General features: G+C 38.0%; 1 long non-coding RNA gene across 1 annotated transcript; it reads right to left on the bottom strand.

Annotated features, from left to right (window-relative positions):
- Positions 1–1,266: 1,266 nt before the first annotated feature.
- On the bottom strand, positions 1,267–16,878 carry LOC132101938 (uncharacterized). The gene is made up of 3 exons (XR_009423245.1): positions 16,558–16,878; positions 3,581–3,779; positions 1,267–1,461 (listed from the first exon to the last, which is right to left on the bottom strand). It is a non-coding gene; the product is annotated as an uncharacterized LOC132101938 (long non-coding RNA).
- Between the last annotated feature and the right edge of the window lie 648 nt (positions 16,879–17,526).

Here is a 17,526-nt window from a genome sequence, read left to right on the forward strand (position 1 = left end):
TTTTGACATATTGAGATGTTTGGTTCATTTTACCTAAAACAGCAGATGCATTGCACACTTTGACAGATGTAAAAGGTGTTTCTACCTCCCACTCTCTGCCTCCTCTCAGCACTTCACTATACTCTGTCACTAATAAAAGAATAATAATAAAATAATAATAAAAAGAAAAAATGAAAACACTACAGTCCTGTCAGAACTAATTTAATTCATTTCAGTTGCTAACTTTACGGTTGCAAACCTTTTCAGTCTTCATTTTCAACAGACATGCCCCATGACATCGAATTGATGTTAAACAGATTTAGGTTTGGATTTGCCTTCACGTTTTGCATTATTCATTACACTGCATTTGTTGTTTACTGAAGCAGGTTATTCAGCTTATCCATATTAACCCTCATGCAAACACGCAAATGCTTTTTTTAAACCTTCAGTATTTCTCTTCATTAAATTTTGGTCATATTTCAGTGAGTGCCTTGGGCAAGTGCCGAGCTGCAGGATGAGAAATGTTGCACCTGTGTGCTGTCTAAAGATAGGCTAGCAGTAGAGGGCCAGGGAGCAGACTCCAGAGGACCCATCCGTCTCAATCGAAGGCTGCAGCTGACACCTTACAAAGAGGTACAATTAATAAGGACATTATCCGTCGGCAGGCAACAATGGGGGCCTGACGCACAGACACTAACCCCTGGAGGTCTGGAGAGTAAGGGGAGGGATGGCAGGCCTGCAGGCCTTTAGAACAAGGCTCATTAGGAGCAATTTCTCCACAACATGAAATACTATCCCATAATAGAGCCATCTTTTCAAACCATTATCAGCTTCTCTGTTTGGATTGGGTCATTTTCAAGGATCAATCATACGTTTGTCAAGGGCTGCTGAAACATGTTTCTTGTTGGAAGAAAAAAAAATGTCTATAGACAATGACCCCCCCCCCCATTTCTTTTTGTGATAAAATGTGTGTCCTTGAATCAATTTTTTATTAAGTTCCTATTATAATACAAGGGTGAACACTGAGGCATTGTACATTTTTCAAACCATTTTAATCACACTTTCTGAGGACATAACAGATTTTAGGGAGAAAAGAAAAAAAAATAAAGTCAATTATTTAAGAAAAAAAAATGACTTTTCTAATTCTTAATCTTTTTTTTTTTTTTTTACTTTTGTTTCTTTTTTTATATTGCAATTAGCCATTTTTTTACATTAATGTTAAGACACAGAATGTTTTTTGTTATAAAAAGTATCTTTATATTGCAACATAGAATGAATAACATCTACTTTATTCAGGAACAAACAGCACTTATTTAAAATTCTGCCATGCCATCAGTCATGATAAGAGAGGACCGGTGGTCCACCCGCCTGACATTTTCAGTGATCTGGAAGGTTGTTGCTGGTCAGTGGACAGTCGAGAAATGCCGAACACTCATGGTCTAGGGTCAGATGTAGATTGCACCAACAGAGGAGGTCACTCAGCTGGAAAAGAAAAACAGAGGAGATTGAAAAGGTCGTGGGCTCAAACAGATTTTGAGGTTTTTGTTCCATTTTGCATTTAAAAATTGTGTAAATTCTAGAAAATGTTTTTTTTTCCTTCTTCTTCTTCTTCTTCTTCTTCTTCTTCTTCTTCTTCTTCTTCTTCTTCTTCTTTCTTCTATTTTTAGGAATAAAAATAGAAGAACAAAACACTTACTGTTATACCCAACAGTGCATCATGGTAAATCAAGGCTGTGTCCATCCTGAGTGCTTTTAGTGAGGTACATAAGTATATATTAAATGAACCAAAGCCTAATCTGTGCTTAACTCTACCCCACTTATTTGGAAAGTCATAAGTTCCTTTGCCTATTATTGATTTTATTTTATGGTATATTCCATGGGGATGGATTGAGCTTGGTTATGGATTAACAGAGCGATCAATGGTTAGATTGTAGACTGGCTTCGAGAGCTGAAGAAAATGAATTGGAAATGCTGTCAAACCTTTAACGACCCACCCCTAAGACTTGCTTTTATTGCAGGCAGAATAATATTGTGATGAGTTGCTAATCTCCCATTTTAAACACAGCCTTCACCCATCACATTCTCAGTGGACTTGTTCTACTTTATTCATAACAATTATTCCCATTTCTAATTACATTTGACATTTTCAGTGTATGCATGCCACAAATGACAAACTTTATTTTTTTTAATTTTTTTACAGGAATGCATTTTAGTAATGATGCATATAGCCTATTTGTGAAATCTTGTGAGATGTACATATAAGTAATTATTTAAAATATGATTAATATCTTGTTTTAAAATCTAAATATATTGAAGGTCAAACTAACAACTTGCGTTAATGTAGGGGAATTACATTTGAATTAGGCTGAAATGGGCTGATTTAGATGCCTTTCAAGTGCCTTGTCTATTGAGTGCAGAATTATCAGTTATCAGTAGAAGACATGAAATTATAACACATTTATACATTTTAAATCATTTCATTTTAAATTGCCTTCTGAGGAAACCAAGCCTTTGCGAGTGGAAAATCATATCAAATTATGTTTGGTTTGGTTGGTAGTTTTTTTTTTTAATTATTATTATTATTATTTTTTTTTTTATTATAAAAGTCTAAAAGTCAGTGCTGCCGAAAAATAGGCACTTTATCAGAATAATTATCACCATTGACCCTGCTGGTAAATTGTTTTCATTAGCATCATAAATAGTAGTTGTGTATAAGCTCTTTCTGAAAAGTGGTAAAGTATGTTAAGGAAGACACCATTAAACTCTGTTTTTGCTTTTCTTCTCCCTTTCTGCTGAAAAAGCATCTCATTGATATATTTAAGCTATGATTTACTGTACAGTTAAAGTTCCAATTTCTGTGGAATTAACAAGAAAGTTGTGATTGGAAGTGGAGAGGGGAAAAAAAAAGAAAAGACAATATGGTGTAATTATTTGAATATGCTTTTATTTCAGTATAAAACCAGATTTTGGTTCTAATTTTTTTCCTCTTTCCATCTAATATAATAGTACAAAATCACAATGATGTCCTCCATTAAATGCCACAAATTACAGAGTGAGAGAAAGGGCCAGGAAGGTGGATCCCATTCATTTCATGTTTCATTTTCTGTATTGTATTCCAAAGTCTCTCCTCACATGCTTGCTCCTGCTCTTCATTATTGAAGCAGAACACTGATTAACAGCAATTTACAGTATAATTATGTGAAACAAAAGAAGGAGAAGAAGAAAAAAACCTAACTTTGCAGAAGTACTAAACAATCATGAAATATGGCTTACTCAGTCAAAAGCAAGATGCCTCCAAACTGGTATTGTCAAAAAGGAAAAACAAATGTGTTAAATATGTGATTCTTGCTAAAGTTCTTCCTAACTCAAAGAGTCTTGTATAGAAAAATAAATTATTCTTCTTAAAGGCGGGTGGGGGGTGGGGGGTTAGGGGTCATAGGCAAGCTAGCGAAAGTACTAAAGGGCTCCTTCTCTTAGTAGCTCTTATCTACAGTGAACTCTTTAAAATGGAAGGTCCTCCATGGAGACTGGGTCAATATCCTGAGGGCTGGCACAGCAGAGAGGACTATTGATCTCTCCGTATCTGTTTCCAGTGCCTTACCTCAGCTCACATGATACATGCCACAATTCCTGCCCTTGTTCCTATCAAAGGGCTCTTCTGCAGGGCTACAAAGACGGCCATGGCTTTCCGCCCAACATGGGGCGATATTGAAGTTGTTTGGTGACATAATACTGTAACTGATCATATGGGGGCCTTTGTAACCTTGTGGCGAAACAGAGACGCAGATTGCCAGCAAGGCCTGTCAATCAGAGGGAGAAGAGATGGCGGTGAGGTGTGAAGCCTTTATGAAAATAAAAGGGGAAAAAAGCAAATCAGGTTAACTGGTGATCAACCAAATGTCTTGGACTCTAATGAGGCCTTAGTTGCCCATGGCAATGTGTAGTTCAGGAAAAGGGTCTTTCTCCTTTCCCCGTGCACTCCTTTGATCATGTTTGCTTTTCCACTGCTGGGATTCTCATTGTTGTTTTTAATTACTTCTCCGCCAAATGGCACAGATGAAAGATAGGTGTCTGTAATAACATTTACATAAATTAGCATCACTAACAAGTCTCATTAGTAGCTTCTGGCTTTTGTTTTGACTGAAGTCTCATGTCACCTTCTTATATAAGCACTAAGTATACAGAACAATATCAGAAAGGGGGCATAATTCACTTGATCTCCGCCATATTTTTGGTTTCTTCAGTGGCAGTAATTAAATCCACCGCGCATTCCAATGATTAGGGTCAATCTGTGGAAATATGCTGACTGCTTTATTGCGCCATAATAGAATCGGCCAACTCTATTCAATTAGTCAGTTCAGAGAGATACTTTGTGGTCGTGAACATGCAGTTTTCAGTCAGGCTCAAATGGCTGATCAAAGACGCTTGCAGCTTGCCGTTTGGCTGCGTATAATGAGGGTCAGGACAAAGTGCTTTATCTGCGGTTGCTATGCAGGAGACTCTTAAACGCGCCATTTTAGTCTTTTGATATTGGTCAGCATGATAATGACAGGGAGAAATTTGCTCCCATTACAATCAATATCTATGTGGCGCAAATGAAAGAGAGGAGAAAGCTTTCTTTCAGGTGGACCTGTCACCCTGATAATGACGGAAAAGCCCACAGGTTTGTCTTCAGTGCAGTGGAAGTCATGCCTGAAATGGTAGATTACCTTTATGTCGTACCTCCTCAAAGGCTTCGCATATGCGGCATGGCAAATGGAGCAGACCCCAGCCTCGGTAATGACTCCCGAATGCCGCTCACTGCCTGCGCTCGTATGCTTTATAATGATGCATTATGTCTCCTTCACACAGCCAACCCCCCCCCCCCCCCCCTTTATCTTTTAAGTGTGCTGGGGCCCAGGGAAAAAAGTGCATATTTACGTCTGCCGTGGTAAATAGACTTTATATAAGCCGCATTTGTTGTGATGTTTGCTTGTGCGCACCAACTCGTCTCCTGCCTCAGATAAAGAGCCCCACACACACATTCTGTAACAATGTGCTTCAGCTGAGTAGATCAATAATGCACTCTTTTTTTCTGATGTCAGTACCAAGCGCTCTGTGATTAGTTTGACAGAAAATGACTCCCTAATCAGTGAAATGTATTCTGTTTTGGTGGCTAAATGAGGGTGTTTACACTCATTGCCGTGCAGGTCAGGGAAACTCCACACTTTGCTGCTTTGAGACAGAGCACTATAATCTGTGCCAAAAGGACAGGCTGTCATTACATGCGAATGGAGTAATAGACTGACATTGATGCTATGGCGAACAATTGGTTTTCCGGCATCAGTCAGGTGGGCTGCCGACTAAATGATGAGGGAGAAGATGCAAAGTATTTGTGTGTGTGTCTGTCAGAGGGTTCGTAGAGCAGGAAAGCCGGTCTTGTCTTCGTGATGGAGTTTCGCTCAGCATGGGAGATCTGACTCTGTGCCAGTCTTCGACTGTCTCTGCTTATGTAATGCTATAATATTATCGCTTTTTGTGTGTACATGTGTGCGTATGTGACTTTTTTGAGTGCTTTAACTGTTTGTGAAGATGTGTATATCATTAAGCCACTGTACCTCTCTTAACAGTGCCATTATGTGCAATGAAAGTGCTGATATTAATTTTGTTCATTTAAAACAATTATCCTCTCCATATTTTAATAGACATTCTCAGCCGCTTGTCAAATGGAGACATCTGTACCATAATGAAGCTTTTCTCTCGCTGTCATTGTCTCTATTCCGCCTCTGTTCTTATACGTGACACTCTGCTTTCAAACAAAGGCCTCCGGTTCGCGCGAATTGCGACGTCTTATTCAAACATGCACATTTGAATTGAAATAGAGACATCACTGTCCATAATCCTGTGGATGACAAGTGCGTGACCGAGTTCAGAGGTCAATGGCTGTCAAAGTCTGGTCATTTTTGGGGGGATTTGTCCTCTTCTATTCAAGTGAAAATCGCGATGACGCTTTGTCTGCAACACTTTGCCGGAAACAGGCAGAACAAGAGAGGCCCGGCTCTGAGCCCTCAGTGCAAAATTTTCACCTGTCAGTGCGCTGGCCTGGTTAGAAAAGGGCAGGGGAAAGGCTTCGACTGGCCAATAGTTGGGGTCAAGGACGGACCAGGCGCTGCCACTCCCCAGCCACATCATCTTTGTATGACAGCACCACCCTAAGGTTGAAGTTTACTTGGGCTTTTTCAGTGACACAGAGCTTAACGTCAAACACAAGATTAAAGCAGGGGTGTTGCATCTTGGCAGAGCCCAAATGAAAATATCAAGCGCTAAGCCCTTCTCCGTGTCGAGCGGAGCCAAGGGGACAGGTAGCTAATACTAGAGAGAGGAGACAGCCTAGTTAGCAGTGACTGCCTGCTGCTTTCCGAGTGCTCAGTCCTGGTCAAAAGGCCACCCGGGCTTTGCTGCTGCTTTATTGGTAAAATATATTACAGTTGAGGCCAGCCGAACTGCCTTATTAGAAGGTGGGGGTGTGAAAGAGATGCCCCTTTGACTTATTTTCCGAGCACCGCGCATATCTTCATATTACTGAATAAATTACTATAAGTCAGGAATGTACTACTCTGCCTTTTAATATCTGGGGCTTTATGAGGAGTCAATAATTGGCCCATTTAAACAAACATTACCCATTTTAGTGAAGGAAGGGATGGGAAGGCTTCTCAATGTACAGAAAACTTGAAACATACTATAAAGAAAAAACTAGTTTCATTTGCACTGGCAAAATGTTGTGATCAACCTGCATTATGAGCTTCAGACACTTAGTTAGCATATGTTGTTTTATAAAAGAAGAGAATAAATAAGTAGAAGCAGCTTCCCACCTTAAGGAATTGTCTTCAGTCTAGCTGGTTCTGGTTTTTCGATTACTATCTCAAATTGCTGTTGGCTTTTAATGCAAACAGAAGTGGTGAGCTGAACATCTTTAACAGTCTGTTTTAACAGGCTTCGCTGAAGTCGCTGAAGCTCATTAACCGCGCACAGTGCAGTCAAAGGCCATCTCCCAGACCGGTGAGCAGTCACTTGACCATAAATATCCATTGAATGTAAATAAAGATATTTTCAAATCTCCTGATTTTTGTTCCATTGTTAAACATAAACAGAGATTTTGTTGATTGACAGTAGAATATGTGTGTGTGTGTGTGTGTGTATCTATATCTCTTTATGTATATATAAGTGTACGCTTTAGTATGTGCATATGAAACATCCCTTTATTTATTTGTATAATTAGACTTAATTAATGATGAATATTTATAATTTTCCATATGCTTTTATGTGTTTTTTTTTGTCGTACTATGTGATTATTGCATGTAAAAAGTCTCTATCTGAATAAAGTCATTAGAGTGAGAAAGACATGATATAGCTGCTGGAACTAAAAGGCTGGACGGCAAATATTTCTGAAGCCTTTAATCAGGTTCAAACCACTGATATCCCATTGTCTGTTGCCAGATGTTGCTTCTTTCCATTGTGACATATGCTCCAGTCAGGCTGCACAGCCCCTCTGGTAAGAAAGAATGAAGAATTATGCAAGAGGCCATGTTGCCCTAGTGCATCACCTTCACCGCCTTCCCATGAGTGACAGTGACTTCAAAGAGAACAGGGTGTCTCTATCCCCAAAAATACATGAAATAACAGCTCTACCAGAACCGCTCAGAGTCATCTTTTAGAAATGGATCAGTATGTGCGCCCACCCCCTGCTTATCATGCTCTCCTCAAAACCATCGCCTGAGGCTTCCTGCAAATCAGACTACTCTTTTATTTTTTTATATATGGCTCCATTTGAAATAGTGTGACTTTAAAGAAGCTAAGCTGAGACAGGCTGATTTGACAAGACAGCTCATAAGCCAGAAACTCTGCACAAAATGTGCAACATTGCTTCAGAGATATGGCTCTCTACAGCCCCAAATATGTGTATACCTTAGAGCCAATTTGGCCTGATTAATGGAAAGTTCTGGTAGTGAGGTTGTTAAGCTGTAGAAGACAAAAACATTTCTGAAGTCCCCGAGGGGCACAAAGTAATATATAAATTTAAATACATAGTTTGCACTGATATATTATTTTAAATCATAGCAAACAATACATTTAAGTTGTCATTGTCTGGCCATTGCTGGATCATCAGATGTTTCAAAAGATATTTTAAAATGAACATAAAGTACAAATGAATTAAATTAAACAAGCTGCCATTTTATTTCATCGAAGGACTTGCTTAGTCTTTCCTGTGAGAGCTGCACAAGCCTCAGAAGCTTCAGACCTCTAAGAGGTTTGAGAAGCTTAAAATAGGCTTAGCTGCCCTTCTCATCACCTCTATACTCCATAGCTGTACAAACCTCAAAGACAAAACACTCTGGTATAAGTTTCATTTGCCCCAAACACTTCATCATTCGCATTTGAAATTGAATTATGAATCAGAAATTATTAGTGAGAATAATTATTAACTTTTTAGAGAGAATGTCAGTGAGCAAATTAGAGAGAGAGAGAAAAAAACTGTCTAATTAATATGTGACATTCAGCCTATTGCATGTTTCATGGTGTGGTTTATATGAATATGCAATTTAAAATGAGAAGCGAGAAAGCCGTAACGGAAGTAAATCACATGCAGTTTTATAAAGATTCAACTATACTTCTGCTGACCCATGAAAAGGTGTTCATTATTATTTCTGTTCTTTAAGTAGCTGATTTGGCCCTGTTTGGGAGTATGCAATTACTTGTGATGAGAATTATTTTGGAGACAGAGGCTGATCCTGAAGGCTTTTCTCTAATCCCTCCCCTGGATGCAGGCTTAACTAAACAGTAAGTTTGTCACAAGCTCAAACAGCAACTCAGTGTTGCACTGGATACTTCATTCAGCTTAAGCCAACTTATCAAGCACATTCAAAGCACATTCATTGAGCCATGTGGACGGGTCTTTTCTCCAGATCTATTAAATAACACTCTTATCTGTATTTAGCATATGTCGTGTACGTCTGCATTGGCGGCTTTAGGCAGATTCTCACTCCAAACACCTCGAGCCATCCTCGAGCTGAAGCTACAGATAACATTCGAAAACTTCTTTGGACATGCCGGTTTAACATCTCAAAAACTTCGTTCCACTTCCAAGCAGTTTATTTATTTATTAGCTCCTCAATGCCAGTGAATTCCATATCATTTGCGTTGTTACTCTTCCAGATGGGTGTATTTATTTTGAAAGCAAAATGGTGCTATTTGGTGTTGTCTCGTTCCTTTTACATTCAGTCTATTCAGAAACAAGGGAACATGATAATGTACAGTAAGTGGCAGGCTGGAACAGAAAATTGCATGCTCGTGGATGTCTCTGTAATGCACAGCATTCCATTACAAACATGCAGGCTTAATATAGTAAATTATGTTTTACAAAGTATTTCTTAATAAACACAAAATGTAGTACATGGACTAATCCGAACAACACAAAAGATGGCAGTACATTTGCACACCAACAAGTCTAAACAACCCATTTGTAAACAATTCATGAAATATAAACTGTGCCATGATTTGATAAACACAACACCTGAACACAGAAAAAGCAACAATTCAATATGTTGCAGACCAAATGGATACTTATTCAAGAACCGAGAACGTTTAGTGAAATACAATAAATTCAGTTAATAGAGAAATAGAGCACATCAGCACAACAAAAGCTGGAAAGCATCCATGAGGACGCCTGCAGATGCACCGTGGTGGAAAATCATTCAGAGAGAGATGTGTTCAAGCTGAAGTGCTGAGGTGGGGAGTTTAAAACTGAGTGCTGCCCTACACATTTTCATAATCAGTTTACTGGGCCCCCCATTCGGTCAGACACTGGCCCCATCCTTTGCATCAGTCCATTTGTCACCACACAATGTTTGGCACAGCACCATCTTATTCACAAGCTAATAAAAATGCAATTAGTCTGCTAATATCTTTATAATTAGATTTGATTGCAAGGTATATCTTTTTTTTCTTTTTTAATATAAATATTTAGGTTATAACATTGATGGATGGAGAGGAGAGTACCATATCTTTTCAAATCTGAAGAACCTGCTTCAGATGCCGTGACAAGGACAGCGGCGGTAAGCATCGTAAGAGAAACAGCAGTTTAACTCCACTCTAAAATTTACTCTTTAAAAATAACAATAATAATAACTTTAAAACGTAACTAATTATGTTCAGCATGTGACTAACGGGGCAAATTCTGAAGATATAGAAAGTAAATAATTGAAATGCCATTCAATGAAATACTGCCTATGCGCGCGTTTTATTTTTATTATTAATTTATTTCCCGCCAAATGCGAAATATAACGCCATTTATTTTAAAGCTCCGATGCGGTTGTTGGCTAAATTTTTTCCTTGTTAACGAACCTTATATATAACGCTAAAAATGTTTTATGTGATTAAAAGAATTATTAAAACAGAGAGACAATGGTGCATTTAAACTGCTAATTCGAGCTTTGTAAAAAAAGTCAGCATTTTAAGCCTGAATAATACTTTAATTGTGGGAACTTTTCTGTAGCTACTCTAGGATGATTTTTATTTATTTTTACACTACTTATATACTATATATCTAATTGTTTGTGTTCATAATGTACAGCTGCTAGAATTGAAAAAAAAAAAAAAAATAGTCTTCCCCACCCAAATGTTCCCCTCTATAATAAATATATAATATGCATTAAAACCATGTTAATTATTCTTAGGACTCTTTTCATAAAAGTAATAACTTACTATTTAAAATTATTTTGATATTTATGTGTTATTGTTATTGTTGTTATTATTATTATCACTGCTGTCATTCACATCGCTCATTTTATTAAACCCTTTATGAATGAAAAAAGGTAATAGGCTAATGTTTCATTTTGATAAAAATGAGAAGTGTCTGATGAGCACTTCAATGTTCGGGGACAGCAGAATAGGAGTTTAAGATCTGATCCAACTTTTCTTCTATAATAATAATAATAAATAATAAAGTAATATCAAACGTCATTACCATCACACACAACATCAAACATCCACACCATCACACATTAGGTTACCAAAAGCATAAGCTTGATCAATGTCACAACGATCATGTTTATTCCAGTGCATGTGATTAAACATAGTTTGAGTAGTTAGATTTTTTATTTTCAAAATGTCAAGCAGCCAGAAGTGCCTGTATTAAAAGAATCACTCAGCTGCGCACAAGAGATAACATCCGTTGGCTATTTATGTCTTTAAGTTTCACGTGGGCTGAATAAATAGGTTGCGTTCACACATTGAGACAAAATTAGAGGTCGCAAAAATACAGGCAAGCAGGCTATGTTTATTTAGAGAAAGTAAAATGAACATGATATTATCACAGCAAGAAAACAAACGTAGTCTGCACGGAGCAAATAAAGTGTCTTTTCACACCGCAGACAGTTTTAGCTCCATGGTTACGATTCTTCCGCTATTTTGATAAACATTGTATAATAGTAATCACATTCTTAATTTGCATATCACGTATAGCTAACTGCGTAAATAATAGTTTTTCCCCCCCCGAGTCTGTCGTTTATCTGGTTAAACTGTTCACAAATATTTCTATAAAAAAAAAATCGAATTAGCCTATTTTAAACACATTATGGTGCGCGCAAAAATAAATGTATAAATCCCGCAGCATCGACTTATATTTGCCTGGATATAAGATTATTTTACTTTGCCGTTGAAGTGTGCTGAGAAAAGACGCCTGTAATTCCTCTCTCTGTTTGATATTAGCACAAGGGCTTTGCTTCTAGAGCCTCTGTAAAGGAGCAGTGTGCAACTCCTGCTGCACTGAGCACTGAGCCCCGAGACTCCAAGAACAGCATCCTCCTCTCATACCTGTTGAGAAGTCTTTCATCCTTAATGGGCTCATTAGCCACATTGTTAATTGAGTGCTATTCAGGGCAACATCAAAGCATAAAAAGAAGAGTATGCAGCTCCTTTATTTATTTTTGGCAAATAAGAGACCCAACAGAGCTCTAAATGCAGCTTTCATGGGGGGTATATGCTGAAGGAGGCTTATTAGTTTTGCAGTGCATTGTGTGCCATTATGTTTTAAACATTAAACACAATAATATTTTTTCTTCTGATGGCATGCGTTTCAGTTGCATTTTTTGCTTCTTTGAAGAACCTCTCTTGTGTCCTTTGTCACAAAGCAGAGCGGGTGCCTCCTCATGAGGGCATTTCTACCACAAAAGAGGCTACTTGTGTGAAAAATAATAATGATGGACCGGGGTTTTAAATGATTAGTATTATAAACATTTAAATGAGAGAGATATATATATACACACACACAAACACACATTTTTTTAGATGCTTCTGATTCTATCTTAATCAGCAAGACAATTTCTGCACTGTCTAAGAACGAGAGATTCAACTGCTATGACAGGGAAATAAAATGCTTATTGAATATGAAAAAAAAAAAACCATTTAACTATTAAATAATAACAATTAATAAATACAATAAAATAAAATAATGTCAAATAATAATAATAATTATTATTATTATTATTTGATTGTCAAACGAAATAACAACTACATTTAATAATAGACGTCAAAACATGTTGTTATTTTTCTCTCCTTGTTATCTTTTTCTTCCAGAGATTTTCCATCAGCTCAGTGTTCTCCCACATGGTGCAATATTAGGTGGTAATAGGATAGGAAAATTGAAGCTAACTCATTGGAATTAAATTTATCAGCATGTGTTCAGAGGTAATAAGCTGTCAGTTATAAAATGAAGATCTGTATTTAGATATATGATAGGGTAGAATAATGAATAGGCAAAATAGATGAAGCTGTTTTGCAGCTAAATTAGTTATTTAGGAGCAACAAACCAAGAACAGATTTGTGATAATGACAGTGATTATTGCTTTTTTTCCTTGTCTTTCCTTTTGCTGATGTTAGATATATAGATTCAAAGGGCTTTTCTGCGCAGTGAAAGAGTTAACCGTTTTCACAAGTAATGTGTTGATAAAAGGCCTGGAATTGTGAAAAACATCAAACTTTTTAACGAAGGAAACCTAATGAGTATCAAGAGTAGTGTGCTTACATGGAAAGCTGATCAAACTGGAACCCTGTGAACCAGAGAGTGTGTTGCAAAGGAGCTTGCTGACTTCCTTCCCCGGGGGGAGGCTGCCTGGCTTTTACTAGAAAGCAGGGGGGAAAAGTTAATTTGCACAGCCATGTGTTCAATGCTACAACTCAATAATCCACCTCCTTCTGAACCTGTTTTTATATAATTATTATTAATAATAATAATAATTAAAATGATAAAAATCAAGTAAATCAAAAAAATTATATTGGAGTGGCAGTTAATTTTTAAAGGCTCTGTCAAAAATAAATAGTTTCTGTCTCACCTGAATTACCCACAATAAAGTTGAGCACAGTTCATACTTTCCTTTCTTTATTTTTACCTCTCCAGGATCAATGAGCCAAAAACATGAAAAATTGAATACTAATAAATAATACATCACTGATTAAGTGATGAATGATTTATTAGTATCCTGGAGACTTTGTTGTGCTGATGTTAATAATTCTCATTACTTAAGTGTCCAAAATGAAATGAATTTCAAATTGTTGCTGCATATAAATTTTGTAAGCCTTTACATTATTGATAAACAGAGATAATTGTTGTCAGAGCCAACTCTTACTGTGATAACAGGTTGTCGTGGTTTATTTTAGATTATTGTGCCACCTGCTTAGTTGTCATGACAGCTTTTCAAATTCGGAGATTTTGACATCAAAAGTCAATTCAAATCTTTTAGCGTGGAGGAAGTTTAAAGGGAAGAAGTAGATCAAATAATGTAAGACAGAAGACTGGAAATACCTATCCACCTGATATGTCATTGAAAAGAATGAAAAGAAATTACACCGCCCACAGGGAGATTTCAACATCATGCCTTAACTTAAATGTATAAAAAAGAATTTGCATTTTAACACATGCTACATAATTATATGTATTATTAGTATAATTAAACATCATCTTTCACTTCATTATCTTCCTGGTTAATCTCTGTAATATTTTTTTTTTATTATCCGCTTTTAACATGTAGATGTTATTTTTATATAAATGGAGGTAGATATAGTACCGAGTTATACAGATAAATATAGTGCAGTGTTATGCAGATAGATAAAAAAAGGATTTTTCGGTTTGGAGCAGAAAGCAGAAAACAAAACAAAAAATCTGATTTCATATTTCTTCTATTATGTGCACACATTTTAAACTTACTATTATTAACAGTTTTCCTAACTTTTTTGTTTGTTTGTTTTATTTTTTTATCCAAACATTTATTTATTTCGTATTTATTGTTATTATTTCATTTTTATATTTATGTTTCTGCAGTAGTTAAATATGTTTTTAATCTTTAATAATTTTCAGAAGTGTTTAGCAGAGGTCTTTTCCTAGAATTTTGGTTAAAATCTCTTCTTTAGAACTTAAGAATAGCATCACACTGGCATCAGAGTGGGTGCACAGAAACCCAGTTTTAATATAAATCTCACATTCAGAGGGGGAGATAGAGCTGATACCTTCTTTCTTCTGACCCACTCTGTGTAAACAGGCAATGACATGAAGAAAAGTATATTAAAAAAAAAACCAGCGTGGCTGCTGGACTGGCGTCTGATGCCTGTCAAATCATTAAATAGGAGAGGTGGCGTTATCAATTGCAGGAGATCAGTGATAGTGATGGCACATGGTTGGGATGCAGTATGACTTCCATGGGGGCACTCTAGGGGCCTTTTGTGAATTTATAAAGGGAGATAAAATCGGCTTCATATTTCGCCACCAAATCGCCTGATGAAAGCCGGCTAGGAAAGAGAATTGCGTGGCGGGAGCTTTGTCACCAGTCTCATTGGCTCCAAGGGTTGATGATGAGAAGAGGACAAAAAAATGAGTGAAAAGGTAATGAGAAAAAGCCAAGCAGCAGGTTTGCTCTGTTTAATAAGTCATCACTCCGCTATCTCATTACCTGCAGTGTGTCCGGTGAGAATGGCGAAGCATTGCAGTTTACATTGACAAACTTTTGTCTGTTTTCGTATAATGTTATCTTCACCGAATATCTCTTGCAAAGCTCGAGCAGCTAGACAGGAGCCTCACTTTTCCTTTGCTCTGACACTATTATGCCACTCTCTCTGATATTAATAATCTTGACAAAGTCTATAAAAAAAAGAAAAAAAGTCTGGTTCTTTTTTTTTTTTCTACAGGAATGTTTGATTGCAATTAAGATAGGAGTCCTAACACAATGTGGAAATTAGTGGAATCTGGGTTTCGGATAATTACATACAGAGCATAGCTTTTAAAATACTCTCCCTCAATCAGATGAAAACAAATGATCTGGCAGACACGAGGATAAATAGCAAGATTGTCTTGTCCTCGGGATACAAGCAATGCTACTCGGCACTATCATTTCTTTCTGCATTTCATATGAGTTCATCTCATAACTCATCAAACAATTTGTGCTGTCTACATGCAGCCTTTATTCTCTTTCCTCAGGTTTTATTCTGCATCTAAACTGCACACACACAGAAACACAGCAGCCTGAAGGCAATTGGGTTTTAATGTTGGAGATGATGAATGAGAAGAAGCTGATTTTCTGGCAGCCGGATCACTGAGAGAGGACTCCTGGCTCACATTTGATGTGGGCAGTTAAAACAGAAAAGAAATAAATGAGATGTAATAAGAAAAAATCTTGAAGCAATAGCTGAGACAGCCCTAGTCTATTACTCAAACGACGCACACAAAGCCAGTCTTTGTGATCTGACAGTCCAACGCGAACGCAAAAAAAAAAATATTACCTGCTAATTTACTCTGTTTCGACGTATGCATAAAATATCTGTACTATTACCATGTCTTATCATGCAAACTCACAGACTTCGGGGTGGCGGGTTTCTCACTAGTGGCTGACACAGATACACGCTAGAACAGATAGCGCGGTCACATGCTCCTATCAGCAAGCCCTCACTCAGAGGGGATTTTTGGAACGTGTGGAGTTTTTAACATGGAAATTGGCTTTGAACCCCATCTGCACAGGTCGGCACATCTTTGGGCGAGGCAGTGCTACTGCTGACAGGGAAAATGAACCATCAATTCCTTATAATATGGCCTGATTATCATCCTACTTACCCCCTGCAAATTCCAACTTAGAGCAATTCAGTGCCATCATGGAAACGGTGTAACCCCAGAAAAGACGTGACCCCTTCAATTGATGCGCTTTTTAACCAATAGGAGACATATAGTGTAGGTCTAGGATTTTTTCGAATGCAAATAAACAACTTTAACACAACTGTTGGCATCAAAGCTAGTGCGGATTGCGAAAGATGTTTATCTAGAATGCATTTTCCATCACATTATCTTTTTATCTTTTTGATTTATTTTGCTTCCACCTACGGGAAAACATGGTAGGTCGAACTAACCCCCCCCCCCCCCCCCCAAAAAAAAAAATTAAGCAGAGTACGAAGGGCATAAAACATCGCCAGAATGGTGACAACAACTGATAGTCAGCCAAAGTTATCCAAATGCCCCCCCCGCCCCCCCCCCCCCAAAAATTGAGAATTCAAAACAGCTCCTACCTTTGTATCCCTGTCGTTTTCATCAAATTTACTAAGACTAGTCTGGCTTCAGTACCTCCCCCTTCGAAAAGTGGAGGGAAAAAGTAGCTGACTGTGATTTTTAACTGCGACTAAAATGTATAGCACTCAGCCTAAAGAGCAAAGTTTCAATGTGTGAAATGTGAGTGATCAGCAACTTTTGCAGCAGGACCCGAGCGAGTCCGGCGTGGGATGTCTTTATTGGAAGGGGATTTGTTTTGTTGTTTCCTTGGGCCTGTCCAGCCCGCTGGTGTCCCTTTCACCCGGTCAGGCAGCTGGGTCCCGACCCCTCAGATCTGCCCCTCAAACAGGGCTTCTTTCAGGCCCCCGTTGGGTCCTCCCCGTCTCCTCCCTTCAGCAACATCCCATTCACCCCAGAGATAACTTTATTCATCTCGCGGATCATTGTATCCAGTTGAATGAGGGAACTATGCAGACACTCTAGTGAATTGAACAAGTCTGTGGGGATCGGGGAAGGCCGGGGGGGTTGTGTGAGTGGGGGGTGAGGGGTATTTCATGTTGTCTTAATTTAGAGTGAGCCAAAAAACGTCACGTCTCACTTGTGGCTGACCCAGCTGTTTTGCGTGACAGAGAGATAGAGGGGGGAAAAAGACAACAACTACATTTTGCTGACTGCTTGAGTAACACTCGACTGCTTCTGACAAAATACCATGTTGTAAACTGTTCCTTTTTATAAAATATCGAACGCTCACTTGCCATTATCACTGCAGAAGACGCTACGGATAGCTGTGAATGTCGGCTTTCCCTCCGTCTGTGTGAAATTCGGCTGCATTCCTCTCTTATTTTGTCATCAGAGAGTTTGAGCGGAGGTGTCTCAACTGTGTTTGATTTGCCTGCTGTGAGGCTGGCAGGGACAGTTGGGCTTATTCTCTCGCCCGCCTCCGCCCAAGCCACCCAGACCACCCTGCTCTTCTCTCATCATTCATATTC

This window comes from Carassius carassius, chromosome 23 (assembly GCF_963082965.1).
Source record: "Carassius carassius chromosome 23, fCarCar2.1, whole genome shotgun sequence".
NCBI classification, from domain to species: Eukaryota; Metazoa; Chordata; class Actinopteri; order Cypriniformes; family Cyprinidae; genus Carassius; species Carassius carassius.